This window comes from Pipistrellus hanaki (genome assembly GCF_964339955.1).
Source record: "Pipistrellus hanaki genome assembly, chromosome: 3".
Lineage (NCBI taxonomy): Eukaryota > Metazoa > Chordata > Mammalia > Chiroptera > Vespertilionidae > Pipistrellus > Pipistrellus hanaki.
Genome location: NC_140505.1, coordinates 59,900,198 through 59,927,914, shown reverse-complemented (window position 1 = coordinate 59,927,914; position 27,717 = coordinate 59,900,198).

Below are 27,717 nucleotides of genomic sequence, written 5' to 3'. Positions count from 1 at the left end.
CCACCGGGAATGTGCCCGCAACCAAGGTACATGCCCCTGACCGGAATCGAACCCGGGACCTTTCAGTCCACAGACTGACGCTCTATCCACTGAGCCAAACCGGTTTTGGGTAATCCACTATGATATTAACTTAAAACAAAAATCATTGATATTATGATTGTACATATTATCAATATTTTTGTTTTAAATTAATATAATTCAACACTGTAATTGAATATACTGACTTCAATAATTTGTTTTACTAAAACTTGACATCACAAGTGTTAAAAGTTCTTGTTTTCATCATTGCAACATTATAAATAGTGAAAATACCCACACCACAAATCTGTGAAACTGCAGAAAAATAAATGTAGAAGTAAATACATCAAATTTCTTGCTCATTTCTTTTTATATAGTCAATCAACAGTAAGTTTGTGCTAAATTTGAGGACATATTAATAAAAATTAATGTCAGCGTGTGTATGTTTTTAGACAATTAGAATAAATATAAATAAATGAATTTCTAACAGACTGTTAATATTCAGAGACCAGTTCACACAATTTACTATTTCTCTCATAATCATGTTGGCCATCATAATTGGACTTCAAGTTTGACTTGCACAGTAATGGTTATATTAAAGATATAACCTCATTCCTTTGGAAAAGTAGAGACAAATTTATTAACTGGAAACATTTCAACAACAAAAAATGTTGGTATGAACATTGGGAGAAAACAGTGAAGTAAAAATCATTTTCAAGGAATTCTATCTAGAAATGAAAGTCATAACAAATATGGGAGCAGAGTGCTAATCTTCAGCAAGTAATTTACATAAACGTGATTATAGTTGTAAATTGCTAAAGTATTTAAAGTTTGTAACACTCCAGTTTTCCAAAAACTATGAATCTAATTTTGCATGAGGCAGTTCACAGAATAAGTGAATAGAAGAGTATGTCTTGGTGGCTCGAGGTTTATAAGAATGCATACACAAGTTAAGTATTGATACAGATTTATTATAAAACACATTACTGTTACTACAGAACTAAATTTAGCTTAGTGTAAAGGCATCTTTACTACAATGTCATACTTTGACCCAAAGGTCATGTGCTAAATTAGTCCGGCAGGTCCCATTATTTTTTCTCAGCATGAAACTTGAATAGTATGACTTAGAATGACCTTATTTCACCATTGTTTCAAGATGTCTTGTTAATATTCCTCTTTTGCATTATCACTTTCTTTACAACATATACTTTTTTTCTCTAAAAATATATTTTAGCTTCAGCTGCACCTTATTCGGCTTGCCATCTGTAAAACATTTGAATTCAGCTATAAATGCTGGTGTGTCTATTCTGCAAGGATATTTTGTCAAATGACAATTCTTGCTCCTCATAGTCATTGCTAAAGTCATTGTCACATGCTAGTACTGGAAATCTCAAGAAAATAAATATACAATATTCATAAAATAATGATATCAGTAAACAACTTGTGATAATTAAGAAAATTTATTAAATATTGCCATGCACAAAATATGTGTTGAAATATATGGTTGTGATTTTTAGCTATTTTAACTAAACTCAGAAATATAATATTCAGAATCATATGAATAAAATTCCCTAAAACATGTTTAGCTGCAAGACATTTAGACTTAAGGAATTATTTTCATGCATAAAATGTTTATCTTCATTGTCTGCTATCAAAAGACACTTACATAAGTGTTTTATTTTTGAGTAATTATACTTGCATATATTTAAGTGGAGGTTAAAAAAATGTACATTCTAATTAATTTTTAAAAAATTCCCACTGTTGTGAATATTTAATTAATACAAATGTATTTTAAGAGACAAATTCACACTACTTAACAAAAGGAAGATAAATAATCAAATCAGGAAATGGACAAAGGACCTAATAGACACTTTTTGAAAGAGGACATAAGGAAGGCCAAGAGGCATATGGAAACATGCTCAAAATCACTAATCATCTGTAAGATGCAAATCAAAATGACAATGAGGTACCATCTCACACCTGTCAGAATGGCTATCATCAACAAATCCAGTGAGGATGTGGAGAAAAAGGAACCCTTGTGCACTGTTGGTGGGAATGCAGATTGGTGCAGCCACTGTGAAGAACAGCATGGAGTTTCCTCAAACAATTAAAAATGGAACTCCCATTTGACCACATGATCTCACTTTTAGGAATACTTCCCAAGAAACTAGAAACACAATCAGAAAGGATATATGCACCCCTATATTCATAGCAGCACAATTCACCATAGCTAATATTTGGAAACAGCCTAAGTGTCCATTAGCAGATGAGTGGATTAGGAAACTGTGGTACATCTACACAATGGAATACTACACTGGCAGAAAAGAATGAATTCTTAGCATTTATAACAACATGGATGGACCTGGAGAGCATCATGCTAAGCAAAATAAGCCAGTCAGAAAAAGATAAATAGCATATAATCCCTCATTTGTGGAATATAATGAACAACATAAACTGATGAACAAAAATTGAGCCAGAGGGAGAAAAATAGTCTAGAATATAATAGAAGCAATTATGTTATTTGCATATTTTTAATATTTCCTAAGAATTCTGTGATATCATACTATGTTAGTACAGTTTTAGTAATATTATTATACTTAAAATTCTTTTATTCTTGAAATATTAATGTTTATTACATGTAATATTATTATATGTAAGATTATTTTTCTTGAATAATTGGCGTTTATTGTATGTAACGTTATCATATTTAAAATTGTTTTCCTTGAGATATTAATATGTATTGCATGTAACATTATTATTTTTAAGATAATCTTTCTTAAAATATTAAGGTTTACTGCATGTAACATTATTATACTTAAAATCATTTTTTATAAAATAAAAAAATGAAAATACAAAAAAAAATGAGACAATTATGTATTTTTTGTGTTTATTCAGAAAAAGAATTTGGAATTGTATTTACTTCTACAAAAAGTGAAATTTATATGTAAATAGATGTTAGTCAAATAGATATTACTGAAAAACACTTGAGTAATTCAAACGATTTCATTCATAGTTCATAAATTTTTTTAAATATATTTTATTGATTTTTTACAGAGAGGAAGAGAGAGGAACAGAGAGTTAGAAACATCGATGAGAGAGAATCATCGATCAGCTGCCTCCTGCACACCTCCCACTGGGGATGTGCCCGCAACCAAGGTACATGCCCTTGCCCGGAATCGAACCCAGGACCTTTCAGTCCGCAAGCCGACGCTCTATCTACTGAGCCAAACCGGTTTTGGCCTAGTTCATAAATTTTTAAATAAATAAACAGTGCAGTTGCATTAATATTATTCTTCTATATACACCTATTATGCTTGTTTGATGATGCAAATATTTGATTGCTGATAAAAATTATTTTCTGTGAAATGGAAAGGTTTTAGTTTACATGCCATCCTAAATATATGTAAGTCTGCATATAATCAATTTACGAAATTATATTTTTCATCCTTCATTGTGCAGTAGAATATAGGAACCCTTTTAAATTTTTAGTTTTAATTTTAACAGCCCCATACCCAGGTGCTCTCTCTGCTTGTTCCTTGCCCTGCCTGTGCTGCACTGCTAATGATGCTCATGGAGACAAAGCACAGGTCGGAGGTGGAATTCATCTATGTTAGAGGCCAAAGGAATCTTGTGAAAAGGGTCTTTATATAACATTTGTGATAATAAATTATTTTATTCAAAGTAGAAATAAATTACTTATAAATGCATAGAGACTATAAATATTGAGGATTTTTTTTTCATTTTTGTAAGCATACACCATCCACTAAGGGAAAACTTATTTATAGCACAATTAATACTGAGGCATTCTGAACTCAAAAATTATTCTGTAAAAACATTTTTACCTTTTCCCTCCACAAAAATAAAACTCTCTGTGACACTTATGAGTAGTATCTGTTGCATTTTTTTAATTTAGTGGACATAATTGGTTGACTTAAATAGGAAATCAGCTGTTCAAATGTGTTCTTTGCTGCTCACAGCATCAATTAAAGTCAGAGAAGTGATGGAATTAGCTCTTAAATGCTGACAACACATCACTTAAAAGCTGGAAGTTAAAGGTGAATTTCTAAAATCTATGAAATTAAGAACATTAGAGACAATGAAAATTAAAATGAATTATGAGGGACAAATACACTGAGTGGCCAGATTATTATGATCTCTGAATGCATAGTAATCTGGCTACTCAGTGTATATACTATATAATAAAAGGCTAATATGCAAATCATCCCCTTGACCAGTTCAACCAGCAGTCAGGCCTTGCAACTGCTCATTTTCCATCCCCCTAGCCAGGATGGCCAGATCCCACCCATGCAAGAATTCATGCACTGGGCATATAAAATATATATAGGCCCAGTGCATGAATTCTTTAAACTATATATATATATATATATATTAGTTTAAAGATGAAACTGGACACCTGTGAACATGGAACAGACCTGTTGGTAATCATATTAGAAGATATTGAACTCATATCTTTTTTTTGTATCCTCACCTGAGGATATATTTTGCTATTTATTTTTACAGAGAGTGGAATGAAGGGAGGAAGGTTAAGGAGAAAGAGAGAAAAACATTAATGTAAAAGAGACACATTGATTGGTTTGAACCCCAAACTCCTACATGTGCCCCACATGCCCCAAGTAGAGTGGGATCAAACCTGCAACCCAGGTAAGATACCGTTGACTAGGAATTGAACTTGGGACCCACTGGGGCACAGGTCAATGCTATAATTATTTAGATACACTGGCCAGGGCTGAAATCATATTTTTAATAAAATGTACTTTCCTAGTATCAGAAATTCTTCCACCTATATGATTCCACAAAATTTGAAATCTCAAATATTGAGTAATGGACAAGAGGGTAGACACAGGTATTCTTTTCAAGGCAAATAAAAGTGCAAACACATAAACAGAAATAAAATTTATGAACAGATTGTCCATCAGGTAGAATATTTTCCTTCTTTTTTCATTATACTATACTAGAGGCCTAAATATACAAAAAGATATATACAAAATTTGTGCATGGGAGGTTGTGTGTCCCTCAACCCAGCCTGTACCCTCTCCAATCTGGGACCCCTCGAGGGATGTCCGACTGCCCTCCCACAATCTAGAATTGCTGTCTCCCAACCACTTGCATGCCTGCCACCATGATCAACCCCTAACCACTCCCCTGCCAGCCTGATTGACACTGTACTGCTCCCCTGCTGGCCCAATTGCCCCTAATTGCCCTCCCCTGCCAGCCCGGACACCCCTAGCTGCACTTCCCTGCCAGCCTGGCTCTCCTAACTTCCCACCCCTGCCAGCCTGGTTGCCCTGCACTGCCCTCCACTGCAGGTCTGGTCCCCCCCAACTGCCCTCCCCTGCAGGCCTGGTAGCCTCCAACTGCCCTCCCCTTCAGGATGGTCACCCCTAACTGCTCTTCCCTGCAGGCCTGGTCCCCCCAACTGTCCTCCCCTGCTGGTCTTATCACCCACAACTGCCCTCCCCTGCTGGCCATCTTGTGGTGCCCATCTTGTGTCCACATGGGAGCAGCCATCTTTGACTACATGGGGGAGGCCATCTTGTGTGTTGGAGTGATGGTCAATTTGCCTATTACCTCTTTATTATATAGGATAATATCAATCTACATTGAATTTTATTTAAACATTGGAGAAAATATAAATGTTTTCATTCCTAACTAAAATGAATTATACAAAGCAAAAACTAAATATATATATATTAAATTCAGAAAATTTTGGTTTTTTGCTTATTTTAAGTGAAAGTGATCAAAAATAATCAAAATAGTCATGAACTTGTCTTTGTATACAACTACAATGCAACTTCTAACTTAGAATAACTAAATTATACTAATAAAAATTAAATACATACTTGCTGAGAAAACAGACAGACAACATGTATAAAGTTTCACTGACAAGGATTTAAATAGAAGAAAACTAAGCAAACCTTTTTAGATAGAAAGATTTTGTGTTTATAATGTTTTTAAATATTAACCACATAATTAATATCATCTGAAAACTATATAGTCAACCACTTGGTCTTAGATGATCAATCTATTTTATTTATATACCTTCCAAAAACATGTAGTATTAGCTACTATTTCTAAGAAATTAAAATAAATAAATAGACTAAGTTCTTTAGAAAAAAATGTATTATTTTGATAAGATTCTTAGGTAACTAATTAGAATTTAACTCTTTTGTAGGACTTTACCTTTTCATAAACTCAAAGTGACAATAAAAATAGCAAACAATGTAACTGGTTCTTATTTAAAAGAGGAAAATATAATAATTATGCTTATTGCATTTAAATAAGAATATAAAAATGAAATACTTTTCATAAAAAGCCCACCACACATTTTATAGAATAAAATATATTCACTGAAAACAGATATTTGTACAATATGTTAGATATAACCTAAAGCTAAACATACATTTCAATTTATCTAAGAAAAAAAAAATATATATATATGTGTGTGTGTATGTGTGTGTATGTAAATATATATGTGTGTGTGTATAAAACCAATTTTGAGCTAGATGCATTTTTATGATAAGAGAGCTTCAATCTTTTCTCATTTCTTAAATACAAGCTGACTTTCAAATGCTATTTAAAAAAAATATTTGAGAATCTTTCTATATAAGATCCTGTCTAGCACTTCTATATATAAAAGGCTAATAAGCTAAGTATCTGACCATCTGACTGGTCGCTATGACATGCACTGACCACCAGGGGCAGATGCTCAATGCAGGAGCTGCTGTGATGCACACTGGCCATTTACAGAGAAATGGCACTGTGGACCTGGTGCCAACAAAGCAACACTCAGCTTCCACCAAGTGGGACATAGGCCCTGCCACCACCCTATAGCGACACCCCACTAAATTGCAACTGAAACTCCCAAGACCCCATGGCACAAAATGCAGCTCACAGCCCAGCCAAGCCTGGAAACAGTGGCTGTGTGTACCGGGTAGCAATACCTGGATTCCTCTCCCTAATGACTAGCCTCCTTAGAGTTTCTTCAGCCCAGGAACACAACTTGCTTTATAGTCAGGTTCAAACATTTTACACTTTAACCAAATGTCTGTGACACTTTTTCCTGTTCCTCATCTCATTTGATCCTCACAGAAGTCCTGGAGTAGATAAATAGGAGACTCAGTGAAACCCTATTTTCTTTTCATTAGCCAGAGAACAGAAATTTAGAAAGCTTAGAAACTTGACTGACTAAAAAGAAGAAAAGGGTGGACCTAGAAAATTACTTCAGGTTTTCTCATTGCACGGAATATAGTCAAACACTGCTGCAATTAAATATTGTACCCTTTGTTCTCCCTGTGCGATCTACAATAATAATCTGCTTCGTGTTGATATTTACTGCTGTGTTTCTGACAATTACCTGAAAGAGGAGTTGGGGTGCTTTATTGGGCTGGAAAAAGTTTAGCAAAATCAGAAAGCAGGTCTAATTAAGCAAGTTTATTAAATATATATGACTAAGTTGACTTATGCATGCACAATACATACAAAGCTCTCACTGGCACCAATTGCACATGTGTGTTTTGACCTGTAATTGTTTATTGTGAATTTGGAAGACACTTCCATTATAGAGACAGAGTGAATAATGATATTAAAATATTTCTTCTAATTAATTTTCGTTCAATGTGTACAAATTCATACACCGGGCCACTAGTTTATTTTTAAAGCCTGAAGTTCTAATATTCAGTTAAATAAGCTGATTAATCTTACAATATGTAGGAAAACATATTAATATCCCAATGTCTATGGAATTATCTTTATGAAATATATATATATATATACATATATATATATATATGTGTGTGTGTGTGTGTTTATGTGATCATATATGTATTTTAGTATATATAGTATATATGTACACATATGTATGCATATATGTGCGTATATGTAGATTGTGTGTGTACATGAAAGAAAATACAAGGATGAGAAAAATTGTTTTCCCTGTGAGTAATCATTAGAAATTAATCATTGCAGTGGATGAAGTGGTGCATTGCACAGATATTCTTTCTGGAGGGAGATATTCATTTTTCCAGCCTTCAGAATTAGCTATTTCCCACTCAGAAACCTTTCTTTACCTAAAATGTTTCTTATCCAATGTTGGGTCCCCTCCTTGAGGACAGCATGCATTCAAGGGTGGAGACAATTCAGAGGAACAAAGAACCCTCCCCCTTGTCTCAGGACAATTGCTTTTAGAAAAATTTTGAAAGGCCATTCATTAGAGATATCCCTGTTGGAGCAATATCATCTTCCACATCTTTCATTTCTGTTCCACAAGGGTACTCTCAAGATATGTTTCAATAAATTACTGCAGACAGATCTTAGAGACTCACACTGCATTTATTAGGAAACCTGACTTTAATTACACATTAATGATTCAGTATATGAAAGCTTGTTTGTCTCTGTGTATAATACACACACATTATATGTGTGTACATGTCTGTATATATGCGTGTATATATGTGTACATTTATATCTATAGTGTATACATAGGTATATCCTCATGTATACATTTATATGTGTGTATGCATAAGAAATGTCATTGCTGAATGACACTAGCATATTTTTGATTGCCATTATTCTTATGGAAAACATTCAGCAGGGGCATTTCACAATAAACACACATTTAACATTTTGCCAAATTTTTAATACTAATGGGAGCTGAATATAATTTTAACAATATGCAAAATATCCTTTTTAAATAAAACTCAGGTAATGTCTCCTTTTGGGCTGATTATTGTTTATCTGAAATATTCCACCAACTGCTGGGGTTTTTTGCTATTGCATTAATCTGAATTTGTTTTCTGGAATGCTTAATGCAGCTCATGTATAAGGATATATACATTTTAGTAAAGTAATATAACTTATAAAAATTAATATTGCATGTTATAAGATATAAGTGCTTGTTAAATATAAAAATATTTTACCTTTGGCTTGGAAACGAATTTCCCATAATCTTGCAAAACAGTATTCTTAAAAGATATCCATGATTTTAAATGCAAAATTATAAATTTTCAGAATCATGAATGGTCCCTAAGACATCATTTATATGTGTTGTATAAATAGGTAAAATATGAATATTTCTTATTATTGGTTTTCAAACTAATTTTAAACATGTAATCTGCTATTATTTTCATACATTGCATTTTTCTCTGACCCTATATTTTGCTTTCATAGATTTACTAGAGGCCTGTTGCATGAAGATTTGTGTTAGAATAGGCCTTCCTTCCCTTGGCTTTGCTCCCAGCCACCCGGATGCCTGCAAGTCCTCACTCCCAGACAGAACACTGCTGCTGTAGTTCCCTATGTCCCCCGCCTGACCGCTCTGGACCTGCATATGCAAATTAACCCACCATCTTTGCTGGGTTAATTTGCATAATCACTCCTGATTGGCTGGTGGGGGTCATGGATGTATGGTCAATTTGCATATTCTCTTTTATTAGCTTATATGTATGTTATGTTCTTTATTTTTCTGTCATGACTTGACTTAACTTTCCAAGCTTTACTCAAGTTTACTGCATATAAGGAACATAGTTACAGTAACTAGTTTAATGTCCTTGTCCACTGATTCTATCATGTTTCATTTTTGGTAGTTCTCATTCATTGATTTTTTTAAACTCTGTTTTATAATAAGCCTGATAATTTTGGGTAGTATACTGTACACTGTCAATTATACTTTGTTGGTTCCTGGATATCTTCATGTTCTTTGCTTTCCTAGAAGCACAGCTTCATACCCTCAACTCATGGGGGCCGGCAAGCTTGTGTCTCATCCTGTAATCTCTCACCATACATAAAGGGGAGATAAGTTTAGAACTACTTTTGTGATTTTCTGTTTTGAGGGATTACTTTACTTCATTGCTTGATGCCCAATGCCTTGAACTTGCTTCATATATTTCGCTTTTTTTATTTGTTCTTTTACTAATATGTGGAAGGGCAACTTCGTCTCTTTTTCTCCATCTTGGCCAGAGAAAAAAGATCATCCCTGAAATGTTGATGTTCTCTCATCATGTTTCCTGTTGTTTCTAATGTGGAAATTGTAAGTAAAAGTTCTTGTCAGTTTCTCTCCAAATATTTTTTAAAACCATGAGTTTAGTTTTATCTGTAATAATTTCAATATATATTTTTTTACTATTTCTTTACTACTATCGATTAGTATTTACAACATGTTCTGAGAATTAAATCTTTGCTAGCTCTCACTAATTAAAATGTCTTGCTGTTAATAGAATTTTCCATTTGGAATAGCAAAGAAAATTAAATTTACATACACTTGATGAAAATGAAATAATAAATTGTCTATGGATGCTCTTAGTTCTTGCAATAATATAGCATTTTTTGAAAAAATACAGGCAAAGGAAAAGATGAAGATAAGCAGTATAAGAATTTAAACACCCTAAACTGAGCAGAAAGTCATATTTATAAATGATATTTGAGTGGTAATTTTAAAAAATATAGTCCTCACAGAATGCTTAGTATCTTGATATCTTGTTTAGTATCACTTCCATAATTAATGCAACAGTTCTTATGTTTTATATAGCCACAAACTGTGTATTATTATTACCTTCCTCACAAGTATGTATGCATATATTACATTTTAAGAAAATTATAAAACCTTTTAGCAGAGCATATATATCTAACATTTTTTAAAGGGGGAATTCATAGAAGAAATGAATAACTTAATAGTGATTAACCTGAGATTTGTAAATCTAAAAGAGCTATGTGGTATAACGATGTACTATATCTCTATTATTAAAACAAACAAACAAACAAAAAAAAAAAAACGTGTCTGTGGCGCCATCACACTATCATGACCAAATGCCAAAAAGCACCTGCTGAATGTTATATGATTTCTTCATGAGAACAAGTCAATGTTGCTCCATTCAATTCTCATCTTCAACGAAGGTCAATGTAAGTGCTCCTGAGAAGGAAAGGTTAGGGCAGGAAACTATTCATATCTCTGTCCACAACTGTCTTCAAGGTGGGTGGGGCAGCATGTGGGACAAGGCATGTGTGAGTGGTTGGATACTTGATGCTGAGTCCCCAGCACACCTGGTCTGGGTCTCGTGTGATTTCATGCATTGGGCCTCTAGTAGTTTTATATTTTGAATCAGCATTTTATTTGAATTCTAATTTAAGAAACATTATTTGGAGTTCTGGTCTGGTAACTTGTATTGGCTATACCTTTAACAGTTGCAAAAAAAAATTATTGACTCTAGATAAAATATAAAAAAGCAAAATTTTAAGAACAATTTTACATAGGTAAAATTTAAAGGGACACTATCCTTAGAAGAAGATAAGCAAAAGAGTTGTGTTACATTTAGCTATCCAACCCCCACAAAGAATACTTTTTAGAGTCATATGGTGGAATAAAATGGAAAACAGAACATGACTGTCTCACTAAGATGCAGGAAAAATGAATAAAGTTTGAGGTTGGCAGAGGTACTGGAAATTGAAGAGGAAATTCTAAAATTAAGGGAGCCACAAAGAGTAGATTCTCAAAAAAAAAAAAATGTGTGCCTCAAATCTATGTTGTACTATTTAACTGTCCATGCAAGTTACAAAAGTATACTAGGAGTTTAGAAGAAATTAGGATCTGAGCAGTAATTTTTATTATTATTATTATTTATTTAGCTACCACCTCTGCTGGGAAAAAGAAAGAAAAATAAAAAAAAAGAAGTTTGAATCCCATCAAAAATGAATTTTAAAAAAACACTCTGGCATTTCACTTCAATGCAAGATTGACATTTGCTAGGATTAAGCTGCAGACTAAAATTTTTGCTGTAGGACAAAGGGCAGATTTCAACAAGCCTCCTTTACAAAACCAGAAGCCAGGCCTCTGTGAGATAAAAATAATCCTCTGGTAATTTACCTGTGACAACAAAGCTCAACATTCAGTAGTATAAAGAGGCAAAACTACTGTGTGGTGATTAAAGTAAGAATAGCAGTTGTCATTGGTTGGGGAACGGATAATGTTAGCTGGAAAAAGGAAAAAAAGGAACTTTCTGTGCTAATGGAACATTCTCCGTCTTGCTCTACCTTTGAACACATGTCAAAATCCATCAACTTGTGCATGTAGAAGTCTTGGTTCCCTATCATTTACACATGTAGCTTAAATTTGTTATTAAATATAAAACAAACTCAAAAGCAAATTTAAGACGTTGACTGAATGAAAATGAAATTTACAGTTTTACATATGTGTCAGTGTGTATGTGCCTGTTGAGCTAAAACCAGCTGAAAGACTTGTTTGCCAAATCAAGTCCACAGGAATGAGCAATCTTAATTACCCAAGTTAAATGTTACTGATACTTTCTTTCAAAGTTTCAACAAGTAGACACAGGCAAAGCAGAGAGCTCAGGCACATCTCGGTAGCTTCTTTCTTTCTACATGGGACTCATGTCTCCTGGTAAAGAACAGTTAGTGAAGTTTTAATAAGAGTCTAAATCAGCCCTCATGGCAGAGAGCACTTATATTTTGAAACACCTCCATTTCCTTTTTACCACAAGAAGTTGACTACTTAAGTGACATTTGCTGTGGACCAAGGTATCATAAATTTATAGATTGCAAGTATGTCTACAAAAAACAATCATTTACCAGTAAAATACTATCAATAGCATTTCATAGATAAAAAACACATTTTAGCAAATACTCTTTACTTTGCTATCTGTTACCATGCTCACGATAATATTGAACTGGACACTTTGTTTTTATTTTCACTGGTAGTATCTCCTCACTGTAGATAAATGAGTCACATGCCATCTATGTTATTTATTTTTACTCAGTTTTAATGCTGGACAAAACCTCCACAATAGCTAGAAAGATATTTCTAAATAGTCACTGACAGGCTGCATGAATAGTCTTCAATAGGTTTGCAATGAAAATTTTAAGTTTTTGAGCTTGCACAATCATTTCCACGAACCTCAAAAGGATACCCCAAAACACATATTCTTAGCTAGAAATAGGTATTACAGAGACTATTTTAATGTTACAGAATTTAATGCACTGAGAAATCAGAGAATATATATGGCATATATAATTCCATAAGTATATCTGAAAAAATGACTAAATGCAATTAAATGTGTTATTTTTTTATATGCTCAATTTAAATGTTAACTTCACAGTTCTACTATGCTTTATATAGAGCACTTTATGGTGAGAAACTTTTGCTTCCTCTCCTAGTCAATTTTGCTCAGTGGATAGAGCATTGGCCTGTGGATTGAAGGGTCCCAGGTTTGATTCCAGTCAAGGGCACATACCTGAGTTGCAGGCTCAGTTACCAGTGAGGGGCATGCAGAAGGCAGCCAATCAATGATTCTAGCTCATCACATAAAATGTTATGTCATAAATACAAATAACTTCCATCATTCTCAGTGAGCAACAGTGGGTAAATATTCTAACATGCATAAACAAAGAAAAATAGATAATTAATTTGTATGTCTTCCACCACTAATTTAAAAATTGGCCAGATTATTATTTTATTAAAATTTTACTTTAGTGAGGAATCAAAATATTGCACTTTGTATATTTTGAAACATATACATATTTACCATTAGAAAAATGAGAAGGCAATTTTGATATATCTGATTTTTCTTGCAAAACTTGTAAACCAAGTGTCCTAAGGTCATACCACCAGAATGAGCTTAACTAAGAGCTTAAAATAATAGAGAAATGTTATTTTAAATTACAATTCATTTATAAGTACTTCTTTTCACAAAATGAACTTTAAACTGACAATATCAATGCTTTAATTTTTATTTTAAGACCTGTGACAACTTTTAAGATAACTTTAAGTAGCTCTATCATGCAAAGTTGTCAGAGAAATATAGCAAAGGACATCAAATAGCAGTTCAGAGAACTTATTAGACTTTTCTGGGACACATAAATGTTAAAGAAATCAGATATGCCAGAGGAATACGTCACACTTTAAAATAAATTCTATTTAAGGAAGCCAACCTATATAACAACTTTACTTTTTTCTTTTTCTTTTTTTAACTAATTTCTCACAAAGCCCTAGCATCTCAATACACTCTGAGACAAGATTTATTAGCACAGAATTTTAGATGTCTAAATCACAAAATTCTAGTTTATAGGATACTAGAGCCTATTCATTAGTGTATTGTGAAGCACATCACAAATAATTTAAATTATAATTGTCAAAATAAAAGAAAAAAAACAATTTATGCTGCACTTTCCTTTTCTTACTATTGTTCATGTATTTGCTTGCTTATTCATCTACAAAATCCACTAAATCTCAGTCCCTGTCATTTTAGTGAATTATTCTGCATGATTTTCAACTTGACTGATTATGTTGAAAGAGTACAATCATGTATCTCAGACCATCATTTATATATTATTTTAAAAATGCATACAAATACATTTTTAAATTATATCCAAAAAACTCCAGGAAATACTGAAGAACAAATATTTAAACAGATTAGTAAAAGTAATTTTCTATCATTCAGAAAATATCTAGAAAAACAAATTCAGGACAATAAATGAAGAGGAGAACATAAAATTGACTTGAAATATCTAACAGAAAAAAAAAAAAGTAATGCTCTCTATTTTTACTGTTGAGAAATAGCAAGTAGCAGAGATAATATAGACTCCAAAATACAAATTAGATGTTTTCTTTAAAGCTTTTAACATAGTGCTTAAGGTAGAGAACCAATAAAAAGGTCTGGAATTCAGTTTTAGTTCTGTAACTTACAATGTGGTCTTGAGGTAATTATTTTAACTTGTCCTTTAAAGAAAAGTTATTCCCAATCTTTATTTCTTGACATCTTTTATCACTTGGGAGCCTTTGATGTTACATTCAAGCTTGGCATCCATTTTAAGACTGATTCAGTGCTTTTAGTCAATTTGAATCTTATCAGTATATCACTTACTGACTAGGGGACTTTGGTTTTAAGTATCATCTGCTATGAAATTTGTCCCTAAATGTGGTAAATGAGAAATTTGCATGACTGCCTTCCAGCAAGAACTCTATGCTGGAACACATTTTAGTCTACTTTATTCTTATGAAAAATATCATAATCTCATGAATAAGACATTATTTGGGCTCTACAGCTCTCGGTGTGAAGTTTACACCCTTATTAAGCATAATAGTTGTTCATTTTCTTTTTTGCTTTATACAGATTCATAAAGTAGAATTTTCAGGTTCTGAAAATTATCTCAGTGCTAGTTAAGATTTGAACTACTGCCAATAGACAATTTTCTACTTTGTAAATAACCCACAGAAACATATTTGCAAATTTTTAGAAATCCAATTCAGACTGGTTAAAGATGCATTTTGGTGAGTAAATATGACAAAAATATAATAATATGTAATGAGTATAACAAAATTTAATATAAGCTTATTGAGATATAGGTATTTAAGCTGCTGGTTTATTGTGCTAGAGAAATAACTGGAATGGAAAGCACATAAAATCTGAAAAATTAACTGGGCAGTTTCTGGTTCTGTATGTAAGAGGCTTAGAAGTTGCCACTCTATCCTAACAAAAAGTGATTTTTAGTGAAAAGCTAAACACACTAAAAATCAGCAACTCTTCTTAAATCCATAGGGACATGAGGATATAAGACAAACCAGTGTCTCGAAGATTAGAGAGAGGACAGACAGACAACTACAGGAGTCACTGCTTATCTAGCAAAAAGTCATGAACAGAATCACCACAGGACCCAGTGCCGGTAGGGAAGGACAAGATGAAATTTGATTGAAATATTAACAGAGGCTGAAGCCGGTTTGGCTCAGTGGATAGAGCGTCAGCCTGCAGACTGAAGGGTCCCGGGTTCGATTCCGGTCAAGGGCACTTACCTTGGTTGCAGGCACATCCCAGTGGGGGGTGTGCAAGAGGCAGCTGATCGATGTATCTCTCTCATCGATGTTTCTAACTCTCTGTCCCTCTCAATTCCTCTCTGTGTAAAATCAATAAAATACATTTAAAAAAAATAAAAATAATGAAATATTGACAGAGGTTAGCCACCGCCATCGCATCTGACCACTTCTCTGTTGGTGGTGCAATCCAGTGGTGGGCTGAAACTAAGCCCCAGTTTAGGACACATATTCTTATTCTTCATATGGATGACTCTGTGCTGAACACCTGGGAACAACCAGGAGATGACTGAGGGAGGATGTTCAGTGGTCTGCTCATGCTTTGGGTTATGACAGAGCTTTCGCTGTGTGTGTGTGTGTGTGTGTGTGTGTGTGTGTGTGTGGTTTCTGCAGTTAATCACAGTAGAAATATGACTTTTGATAAGATTGTCAGATTTGCCTGACAGACGTGGCAGTGATCTTTAGCTAGAGAGCTCTCTAGAACAGTGTTTCCCAAACTTTTGACATATGTGGACCCCTTCTATAATTTTTGTAACGCTGAGTACCCCTCGTACTCATGAGAACGTAGAATTAGGCGCAGCTAAGCTCTAGAACCGATTAAAGAGATCCGGGGGACTGCCCAGTCTGTGGGATGCAATGTTGATAGCTGCCACCCTCATGACATCATAGATGATATCAACAGTGGTACAGTGGTATGTCTGGCTAGTTCAGAACTGCATAGGAACATGTTTTAATTAAATAATACCAGTCAGGATAAATGCCCTACAAACAAACAACCCCCTCCGCCCTGAAGGGGCTGTGGCCAGCCTGCAAACAGCCATCAGCTCCTCACACAGTCTGGCCAAGCACCCCAGCGGAGACCCCCCACCCTGAAGGGGCTATGGCCAGCCTGCAAACAGCTGTCAGCCCCTAACCCAAACTGGCCGGGCACCCCAGCAGGACCCTCTTCAGGACAAACAAGCTGGCCCCACCTGTGCACCAGGCCTATCTCTATACTAATAAAAGGGTAATATGCTAATTAGACTGGGAGACCTTCCAGGAGACCTTCCATACATTCTTTTGGACAAAGCCATGGTGGAGGGGCTGAGATAGAGGCAGTTAGAGGCTAAGAGGGGAGGGCAGTTGTGGGTGATCAAGTCAGGATGGGATGGCAGTTGTGGGTGATCAGGCTGGTAGAGGGTGGACCCGTTGGGGCTAAGCAGACCAACAGGGGGGTCAGTTAGGGGTGAGCAAGCCATCATAGGGGTTGGAGGTTATCAGGACAGCAAGAGGGGGCATTTGAAGTGAGAAGCCTGAATGGGGGCAGTTGGGGGCAAGCAGGCTAGTGGAGAGGGTAGGTGGGGGTTAGCAGGCCAGCAGGGGAGGCATTGGGGGTGAGCAGGCTGGCATGGGAGGCGGGGCATTTGGTGGCGAGCAGGCTAGCAGGCAGAGTGGTTAGGGGCAATCAGGCAGGCAGGCAGACCGATGAGTGGTTAGGAGCCAGCAGTCCTGGGTCACAAGAGGGATGTCTGACTGCCGGTTTAGGCCTGATCCCTATAAACTGGCAATGGGACATCCTTCAACGGGTCCCAGATTAGAGAGGGTGCAGGCTGGGCTGAGGAACAACCCCTCTCACTTGCACAAATTCCATGCATCGAGCCATTAATATATATCATATATGCTAAAATATGCATCTTATGTAAGGTATTTACATTTATATATCATATTCACATACAAGGCAAAGGTATATTATAAACTTAGAAGGTTTCTAATATCCTTTTTTTATTGTAAATTTTTTAAACCAAGTAACCATATACAAATTTGTATCTGAGTATAAGTGTCAGACTTCTATACATTTTTTTTCTCCTCCCCAATATGTTTTTCTCAATTTAATGGCATTTTTTGAAGCCATCTGCAGGGCCATATTCTTAATCTGAAGTTTTATACAGGCTGCTTTACTTTTTCCAATAGGGAAATTTTAAAAGTTTTCTTTTTTTTCCCCCCAAACCCTGTTTTCAATGTTGTTGCTATGTGGTTATTATTATTTCCTCTCTGGGGTCAGAACCAGTCAAAATTTTCAAAATGATATATCATTCATATTTAAATTCTATTTTTTCATTCTCTGCATTTAAAATCAAGATTTTTTTTTCTGAGCTGACTTATTGTAATACTTTGCATAAAGTATCCAATAATAACCAAACACATTAGCACACTAATCCTTCCAAACATTTCTGGAAATGCAGCCTCAGTAAACTTTGGTCTTGACAGTCATCACAGGAGACAGTTTTACCAACATTTGCAAAAGCATAAGAAGCATCTCCTCCCTTCCACCCAGAAATAACTATTTCCTGGCCCTCTCCCTCCAGAATGCTACATCAGTGGCACTAATGGTCCAAGGAGGCACCTCAAAGTTGCTATTAATTTCTATATTAATAAGGTTACACTGGTTCATGCATATATATATATATATATATATATATATATATATATATATATATTAAAAACTCAGCGGCTTAATACTTCAAAATACATTAATGTGATTAGTGCGATCATAGAAGTCATGAGAAAGCTTGCTTTTATTTTCTGAAATCTAAGGATACAACAAGAAGTCATCAGTCGGCAACACAGAAGAGGACCCTCACCAGAATTCAACCATGTTGGCCCCTGGATCTCAGATGTCCAGCCTTTAAAACTTAGCCACCCAGTCTATGACATTCTGTTATAGCAGCCTGACCTAAAATAACACGCTAGACATATATTTTACAAGGCATTAATATATCACTGGAAGTTATGGAGTAGAAACAGAAAGTTGTTTATAAGATTATTCACTAAAATTTGATAAGCCATTTTTAAAAATGTGGATATGTGTGTGTGTGTGTGTGTGTGTGTGTATGTGTATGGAGGGGAGTGGGTGGGGCTATCTCCAAGGGTTCCAAACTGGTGTCTAAGAATGATAAGTTCTCCTTAACTTTTGTTTTTCTGAGTCAAGTATGCCAAATTACTTGCTGTATTCTTTAGTCCATTTCTCATACAAAATTTAGTTTATCTTAAAAAAAAGTTTAACAGGATTAAATATATATATATATATAGTCAGATTCTGCCCACAATGTATAAAGCTGTAAAGAGCATGGATCTCATTCTCACAAGAAGAAAAAAAAATGCATCAATTACAAAATCACAACTTTTTAATCCAATAAAGCATTGAGGTCACTGCACAGACAAATAGCTTCATATCTCAGGAAACACGAGTTTATATAAAGGGCCTAGGGGATGTAAGTAAACACTGACATACAGAAGTAGACCCAAGAGAGATGAGATGTGTGTGGATGCCATAAAAATAGGTAATGTTATAAGAATTAATCTAAATTGTATAACAAATTCCTAAAGGCTGAGTAAATGCTATATGTGTTTATAGAAACCCAGGGAGCTGCAGACACAAGGGGGTTTGCACTCATGCATATGTGCTTCTCTGTGGACACTCACCATGCATGCAGTCAAAAGAATGTTTGAAGTCAAGGAGATACATGAGAAATATCTAACCTTTGATGACTCATGTCACGGTAGAATATACATAGAGCCCTAACTGAGCCATCAGTTTCTATGAAAAAAACAACAACACACCAATCTTAAAGCTGATAGAAGGGAGACATCAAGCCTGTCTCCCCATGGAACAGGTCAAAATTTACTGTAGCTAGGGGGGAAATATAACATTTATACTTTAAAGAAAGTGATAGGGCAAAGTGCTCAGCCTAAGAATCTATTTTACTATCATGAGGCATTTTTCCACTAGGAGAAGAGTAAAAAAAAAATCTCTCTATATAATAGCCTAAAGGACCAGAACGACAGGAATGACTGAAATGACCAGTCACTATGATGTGCACTGTGCCTGGCCAACCGGCTGGCTCAGTGTGGGTACTGTGATTGGCCAACCTCATGGTCCCTTCCCCTAGCCAGCCCTGCCCTCGATTGGCCCCCTCACCTTGATCAGGGGCAGGGCCATTTGGCCAACCACCTGTGGACCCTCCCCTCACCCACTGCAAACTGGCCCAGCCCCACCTGTGCACAAATTCATGCTCCGAGCCTCTAGTCTCAAAACAAAGCAAAACAAAACAAAGAAACCAACAAATTTGCTAAGATGTTTGCTTGCAAATGAGATGACAGAAAAGATTACTGAAGAAAGACACTCTTTTTCATTGTCATGGTGTAAATATCACACAAGCCTTTTTGGAGCAACATATCTAACATCAGTTGGAGTTAAAGAAAATGGCACAGTAGCTAGAATAGACATAACTTCAAGACAAATAATATTAGAATGTCCAGAGGTTGGCAAAAGTGGGTTTACAGTTGTGAGTACACAAAACAGAGTATTTTCTTGTATTATTTATTAATTATTGAATTGTTTATTTGTGTCACAACTGTAAACCTATTTTTGTGCACCAATGTATTATAAATATTAGAAAGCAGTAAGTTTCTAGTGGTTATTATCTTTGTTTTTAACATAATATAATCAATAAAAATGTATTTTATAATGGCTGAGTTTAGCAACTGGATCTAGCCAGCTGATAAAGTTTGGCTTTTTTGCAAGAATTATTAACTAAGATCAATGCCTGATTTTTATAGTAAACAGATGATTGTGTGCCATAGAATTGAAGATACATCTGGTTTCACAAATTATTTTTGTTTACATGCTTGTGTTTTTTTTCAAACACAGGATTTCCTTAAGATGATGTAAGCATGTGAAGTCTCTCTTGTCACCCTGTTCTTATTTAGTACAAAATTACATTGGAACATTTAGTATTTTTCTGGAACCAATTTTTAAAAGAAATATATTGATTTACTTAAGTGATTGCTATGTATTCATTATATGCTAAATATCTGCATGTTAAAAAAAAGATAACACTTGAATATTTCTCTATAAAATGTATGCCATTCTCAATCAAATTTCACCCTATCACTACTTTTCACTGTTAAAAAAATATATTTAGACACTTTCCACATCACCTTTGTTATTATATTGTTTTATTCCCAGGAAATGTGTATATAGAAAAACATAGATTTATTTTTCCCACAAGAATCACCATAATAACAGAGATGGTGTACTATATATTATAATAATGTGTCATTTCAATGCTGCAGGGAGTCCTTGAACACATGCCGCCCATATGCCCAATGATTTTACCCTGTGCAAATTCTCCTAAATGACTGACTAAATAAATTCTCTCAAGACATTTCTCAGCATAATGCTGATCAGCTATGGTTCATTTATTGTTATATAATTGCAAAGGATGTTTATCCTTTCTTGCCCTTTTATGCTGCACAAGCTATTGTAATGTTCTGGGTCACAGATAGGATGAAGTTATGGCAAAGCTCTTTTGTGAATATCCTATAATTTAGTACTTTGCAAAAACAAAAGGAGAAAAAAATTGTCTCCCATTTTGTAAATCTTAATGTTGACATATAATACTGTAAAATTATAAAGTGATTTCAATTTGTCAAAATGTCATAAGTGATTTCTTCCTTTCTCTTCTTCATAGTAGTTTTCTTAAAATTGTAATACATCTAAGAGATGAAAATACTGTAGAATTTCCCACATATTATCCCTGTGTAAGACCTGGACCGGTTGAGGATCTAGCAAATATGAACAGATTGTATAAGGTTACATATATTATAAACACATGACAACTAAATGCCAGATCTTAAAATAAAAATCTTGATATGCTTCATCTGACGAAAAAACAAACAAACAAAAAATGCCTCTGGTAACATTCAGAGTGAAAGATGTATTGCTGCCTGTGAGAACATTTTATGAATTTGACCTTAAAGGCCAGGTAAGTAAAGGAAAATATAAATGAACTAGAGGTCCAGTGCACAAAATTTGTGCACATGATGGGGGGAGTCCCTCAGCCTGGCCTGCACTCTCTCTCAGTCCAGGAGCCCTGGGGGGATGTCCAACTGACAGCTTAGTGGTCCTAAGCTGTCAGTTGGATATCCTTAGCATTGCCACAGAGGCAGGAGAGGCTCTTCTCACTGCTGCTGTGCTCGCCAGCCATGAGCCCTGTCCCTGGCTGAGTGGAGCTCCCCCTGTGGGAGCACACTGACCACCTGGGGGCAGCTCCTGCATTTTGCCTCCTGGTGGTCAGCGTGCATCATAGTGACCGGTCATTCCATCCACTATTTGGTCATTTGCATATTAGCCTGTCATAATGTAGGATTCGCTGTAGATGAGGTCCCCTGGAACAATAAGAAATGCAAAAAAAAATTCACTTTTAACTCATTCTCAAATTGACCCCATTTAAAATCAAATTGCCCCACTGTAGAGGGTGTGCTGCACCTTGGGAACCACTGGGCTTGACACTTTTCCTCTCTGAGCTTCATTTCTGAATACGTACATATAGACCATGGGAACTGTAATCTCTTCTCCGCCTACCTCACTGGGTTGCCATGAGGAGGTTCTGAGCTAATAAGCCTAGAAACATTTCATCAAGTAAGTGATGTCTAGATGGGAAGGGATTGTTATTTTTAAGCTCATGGATATGCTTACAGGTAGCAGATGCTGATTAGGGGGGGGGGGGGGGCGCGGGGGAGGGCATGATTGTTTCATGGGACTGTAGCTATGGAAGCTTTGCAGAGGGTTCTGCAGGCCTCAGAGGGGTGAGCTCTGGCCAGCAGCCCTGTAGCAGTAATCTTCCCTGGAGGAGCTGGTAGGGCGCAGGGAGTTAGGGGGACACTAGGTGGGGAAGGTAGGCTTAAGGGAAGGTAACTGTCAAACCTTCCCTTGTTGGCATCATTCTTTAAATTGTGCCTGGCTGTCTCCCAGCTATACCTCCTCAAGGCTGGGCTCCAATCTCCTGGAGTGAGGTGGGGCTGGGCCAGGGCAGAGCCAGGTGGGCTAGGAGGGTGGGCTTAGCTGCACCCCCAGCCAGGCTCAGCAGGCTTCCTCTGCGGAGATGGTGCTGTTACTGTTGTGGGGAAGGGTCTGACCCTGGAGGGCCGCTCAGACCTGCCTCCACCCAGCTCTGGAGTTGTATGGAGGAGAGGCATACCTGGCCCCAGTGAAAGGAGCCTGTCAGCCGAGGGCCGTGGGCCCCTGGTGCCTTGGGGGCACTGACGGGTGGTCGCTGGCACACTATTGTTGTGGGCGCCCCTGAAGGGAGTGGCAGGGGAAGAGATTGGGAGTCGGAGGTGCAGGCTGCAGCTACCCCTGGAGGCTGGGTCTTCCCCCAGTCTGGTCAGCCTCCCTGTCCCCTCCAGGGGTGTGGGGGCTAGGGTATGGTGCCCATACAGGGGGATTGGAAGAGCTCTCTGTGGCCCCTTCCTCTTCCTTCTTTGCAGTCCCAGCTCCTGTCAGGCACTGTCCTAAGATCCCTAGGAATTTGGCTCCTGCAGCCCACCCCCTGCTGCACATGTATCAATATGCAAATTGGTTGTTCCAGGGACACCATCACGGACAAATTAGCATATTACCTCTTTTTATGTATAGATGGGACTATATCAAACTAAAACACTTCTATATAGGAAAAGGAACTGACAACAAAACAAAAAGGCAACTGACTGATTGGAAGATGATATTTGCAAACAACAGCTCCCACAAAAGATTAATATACAAAATATATTTAAAAAATCATATAATTTTCAAATGACCAGCAGATATATGAAAAGATGTCTCCAACTTCACTAGCTATTAGGAAATTGCAAATAAAAACTACAATGAGATACCACCTCACTCCTGTTAGAATGGCTATTATCAATAAGACAGAAGAAAAAATGTTGGAGTGTTGGAGGGCATAGACCTGGTGGACCTACCCAGGCTCAGGCATGCTCCACTCAGCTGCCCTCTTCCCCCCCCTGCCAATCTCTTTGTCATCTCCTCATTGTCCACATGTCTTAGCCAACACAGGACCCATCCAATTTATAGTCCCTGGGTACCCTCCCTTTCCAGCACTAGCTGCCTCCCTGAGGTTTCAAACATCTGCACTCCCTCCTCACAGCCATCCCTCCCCACTGTCCACATGCCCAACAGGGATCTTTCTGGACACTAACCTCAGCCTCGTCTGCTAAGAGCTCTTAGGCTCCTGCCCCGGTGGCATTTGAGGCCCTCCACATACAGCTCTGGCCTTCTCCTCTGGGTTGGCCCACACCTGGAACATTCTGTGCCCTTTCACACCCACCAGAACCACTGGGTTCCAGGTGCTGCCCAATCTTCAGCCATGGCTCCTGTGCTCCCAGTCCCTGCACTGGGAAGAGTATTTACCCCAGAAAAAAAAATATTGAAGAGATTCTGGAGAAAAAGTAACACCTAAAAAGGAACACTTATTCATTGCTGGTGGAAATGTAAACTGATACAACCACAATGGAAAACAGTCTGGCAGGTCCTAAAGAAATTAAAAATAGAGTTATAATATGATCCAACAATCGCTCTCTTGAGTATCTACTCAAAAAAAGTCAAAAACATTTATTCACAAAGACATATGCATCTCTATGGTCAGCACAGCCTTATTCACCGAGGTCAAGATATGGAGACAACTAGTGTCTTTCGATAGAGAATTGGATAAAGAAGATGTGGTGCATATATACCATGGAACATAAGAACAAAATGAAATACTGCATTACAACAATGTGGACAGACCTTGAGAATGTCATGATAAGTGAAATAAGTCAGTCAGAAAATCCTAATAATCATATGATTTCGCTCATATGTGTGATATAAAACTGAAACTCATAGACACAGACATCAGTATGGCCGTTTCCAAAAGGAAGGGTGTGTTGTGTGTGGGGGGAGGTAGACTGGGCCAACATTATGGTGAGAGAGATAGTTTGACTTTGGGTGGTGGGTACACAATGACATTGAACAGATCATGTGTCATAAAAATGCAGACTGGAAACCTATTTTATTCTATTAACGTATGTCACCCTAATAAATTTAATAAAAAATTAGAGACAAAGACTTGGAATATAATAATTTCTAAAGTTTCCAGTTGTTTCCTATATTTATTGGTATAGCTGTGTTTAATCTGAAGAAAATCCAGTTTTATTGGGGGGGGGTGCTATCAATTATAAAGATATGACAGGATCTTGGAGGCAAGAAGATTTTTATTCCCTTCAAATGCAGGACAGTGACTCCTCCAATCATATTTGATTTCTTCTAATACAGTGAAAGGTGATACCATCTGGTGCATGAGTCCAGGATGATGGTCTTGATTTATATTTATTAAAAGGTAGTGTTGCCAAGACAGGTTTGGCTCAGTGGATAGAGTGTCGGCCTACAGACTGAAAGGTCCTGGGTTTGATTCTGGTCAAGGGCATGTACCTTGGTTGCGGGTACATCCCCAGTAAGGGGTGTGCAAGAGGCAGCTGATCGATGATCCTCTCTCATAGATATTTCTGACTCTCTATCCCTCTCTCTTCCTTTCTGTAAAAAATCAATAAAATATATTAAAAAAAAAAAAAAAGGTAGAGCTGACATCCAACGAAAGATTCAATTTAGAAGTGTGCAAATAAAATAGAATTTTCTTCTCCTTTAATCAATGTTAAATTTATGCTGTAGAAAATATTTTTAGTTTCTCTTTCTCTGGGTCTGTTTTTATTCATCAGTTTCTTATCATCTTTGACAAATTTATAACTTTTCATTTACAATTTTAAATTTAAAAGTCCATTTCTTTATCATTACATTTTTACCTTTCATTCTCCATGTGATGGAAAGATATTATCTCCAGGTACTTCAGGTGAGAAATGCTTGCCTACTATTTTTACTCTTTCTCTTACTTCAGCCCTGTGAAGTGGAGATAAGTGATATGATTTCACTCAGAAATGCCTCCTCTCTCCTTTTTCAAGGTCCCACTATTCTATTGAGAATTTTGAAAAAGAAACAGAGGTAAAAACAGAGCAACCATTGATTAAATGAACTTTGCAAGGTTGTAAACATTCTTGGTTGTTATTTTTGATAACCTGCCTTGGCCATCTGTTCGATGTGTGTATCTGATAGGTATATGCATTGGCTCTCAGGTAGGATACATGTATTGGTTATTAAATAATCTGCAGGGATTTTAAATAGCACAATTGTCTGATGTTGAACATGTGCCACCAAGTAGACCTTTTTTTTTCAACCTCAGATTCTGTCTCAAAAAGTTTTGCATGGCACTTTACGAACAGGAAAAATTTCACCACAACCATCTACCAATACATAACGATCCAGTTTTCTTCCCTTAGATACACTTGAGCCACAATATGCAGGTGAATGAGATATGTCTAATTTATTCATATACTGCAAGTGATAATCTTGAAGGCTCTTTGGTCAGCTGTCATTGCTGAATATGAGGGAGTTCTTTCTTCACCACAAACATTCTGATAAATGTCTTCTTTTTTGCCCAATTTTTGGTGAAGCAAATAAATTTTAATAACTTTATAACTGGATACATATACATTATATATTCATACTTCCTTGTAATTTAGTTTTTTTAGTGTCTTATTTACTTTATTTTATGATATTACATGTCAAACATAAATATTAAATATGTATCATTAAAATCATTCATGATTTCTTTAGGTTTTTAATACAGGAATCAAAGAAATCTATCCTCTCAATATCAGATGAATGCATTTTTAATTATGTTTACTTTTACCAATTTAACAAGAATTAATTATTTCCCCAGACATGGTAATAGATAATGCAATTAAGGAATATTGGTATACTTCATAATGCCTTTTTTTAAACTGCTATATAAAATATATATTTTTCTTGGTATAAGATTTTTGGTTTAAAAACCTTTATCTGCACACATTTTATAAAACTATTTTTAGTATCAACTAATCTCCCTTATCACAATTATAAATTATAATATCACTCTTTTACTTTATTTTGTGAACTCCTCTCTGATATAAAGATAATAAAACAATACTCTCCCTTTTGAGCTAAATATATATTATATATAAAGTATATATATATATATATATATATATATATATAAATCTTAATTATGCATCTTTTTCATTAGTCTGACTTGACACTGATTATGACATTTAAATATGTAGCTCCAAGTGATTATTCAGACAAGGAATGTTTATATCTATTTTTTATGTTAATTGCATCTCTTCCATCTGATTCCATCTGCCCTTAGGTTCTCATGTTATTCACATACTAGAGGCCTGGTGCACGAAATTTGTGCACAGGTACAGTCTCTAGGCCTGGCCAGCAATCAGGGCCAATTGGGGCCTCCCTTCCCATGGCTGTTATCTCTTTGTGATTAGTTATAACAATTCTTATGTTATACATTTGTGATTTTATTCATTTTTTATTAGGCCAATTACAATTTTATAAAATTTATTGAAAATTATAAAAAACTATCTTTATACTGATTTATTTTAGTTAGTTATATTTATTATTACATGAATGTCATCGATTTTTGTTTAATTTTTTATTTATTCATTATATTATATTGATCTCTATTATCCCAATGTACTTAACACTTTCATTTTTAGTAATGTTGATAATTCATATTATGATTTATTTTAACTTTGATTTTAAGACTTTAGTCTATCATATTGGTAATTTTGCTAATAATGCTTAAATTTGTTTTTGGAAGAGTATACTTTTAAAATTTTGATATAAATTTTCTAGATTTTTTTATTCATTCAGCTTTTCAAGAACATCTTGTTACCTTCAAAATTTGACAATTATGAGTAAAACAAATGTAAACCTACATGTGACTGATTATTGAGTTTACAAACTGGGCATTACTTTTTATTTTTACCATATATACCATATATACCTTAGGTTAATAGATTTATATTTCCCAATAATACTGTTCGCTGGTTTTAACAAAATAATTTATTACTTAGTGCAGGGATTTACTCTCTATGTTATTGTTTAAGCTATCATGTTTTAATATAAA